Below are 1,531 nucleotides of genomic sequence, written 5' to 3' on the forward strand. Positions count from 1 at the left end.
GTTAACTCTTCTCTGTGACCCAGCTTGCCTTCCTCCAATAAAAAGGTGTGGTCACAGGAAAAATATCCCTCACAAGATGATACAAGAGGAATTAGACACACTCAAAATACAGTGCAAGCTATATATTAACATGATTTATATTTATTATTACTTTGTATTAAAATTTTATTTTTATATTAATTACAGTTGTTTTTTTTTGTTTTTTTTTTTACTTTGTATCCCAGCTGTAGCCCCCTCCCTCATTCCCTCCCAGAACAGCCCTCCCTCCCTCATCTCCTTCTATGCCCTTCTCCAAGTCCACGGACAGGGGAGGGAGGGCTTGGAGAAGGGCATAGAAGGAGATGAGGGAGGGAGGGCTCCTCCCCTTCCATCTGACCCTAGCCTATCACATCTCATCAGAAATGGCTGCATTGTTCTTCTCTGTGGCCTGGTAAGGCTGTTCCTCCCTCAGAGGAAGGTGATCAAAGAGCTAGCCACTGAGTTCATGTCAGAGACAATCCCTGTTCCCCTTACTAGGGTACCCAACTTGGATACTGAGCTGCCATGGGCTATATCTGAGCAGGAGTTCTAGGTAATATCCAGGAATGATCCTTGGTTGGAGTATCAGTATCAGAAAAGACCCTTGTGCCCAGATATTTGTTCAACTATGTTCATGGCAACTTTATTTGTAATAGACAGAACCTGGAGACAACCCAGATGATCCACAACAGAGGAATGGATATAGAAATTATGGTACATTTACACAATGGAGTACTACTCAGCAATTAAAAACAATGAAATCATGAAATTTGCAGGCAAGTGGTAGGAACTAGAAAAGATCATCCTGATTGAGGTATCCAAGAAACATAAGGACACCACAAGGTATATACTAACTTATAAGTGGATACTAGACATATAAGATAAGATAAACCTACAAAAATCTGTATACCTAAAGAAGCTGAGCTAGAAAAAGAACCCTGGGTAAGATAATCCTCACTCAGAAAAGCAAATGGGAAGGACATTGGAAGAAGGAGAAAACAAGAAACAGGACAGGAGCTTACCGCAGAGGGCCTGTGAAAGACTCTACTTAGCAATGGATCAAAGCAAATACTGAGACTCATAAACAAACTTTGGGCAGAGTGCAGGGGATCTTATGAAAGAAGGGGAAGATAGTAAGACCTGGAGAGGACAGGAGCTCCACAAGGATAGCAACAGATTTTTTTTTAATTTATTTTAAAGAGATGTAAAAGAAAGTGAGAGAAAAGTTGGAGGACAGCCAGAAATAATAAGAAGAGAACAAAGTCAGCCGTGTTTCCCAAAAATAGAGATCCTCTCGCTACCACTTTCTTCCTAGAGGTTGACATATTGTTTTTTTGTCCATGGTTTGCAATGTGTCCTTCTGATTCATTGTCCATACTGTGCCTTTCTGCCACATATCCATGCTGTTCCCCTCTACCCTGTGGCCAATCCTATAACCCCTGTTCCCCATGGTCCACATGGTACTTCTTTACTATGGCCCATCTGATTATAATTGACAGAAACATGGCCAATC

Source organism: Meriones unguiculatus, chromosome 2 (genome assembly GCF_030254825.1).
Source record: "Meriones unguiculatus strain TT.TT164.6M chromosome 2, Bangor_MerUng_6.1, whole genome shotgun sequence".
Taxonomy (NCBI): Eukaryota; Metazoa; Chordata; class Mammalia; order Rodentia; family Muridae; genus Meriones; species Meriones unguiculatus.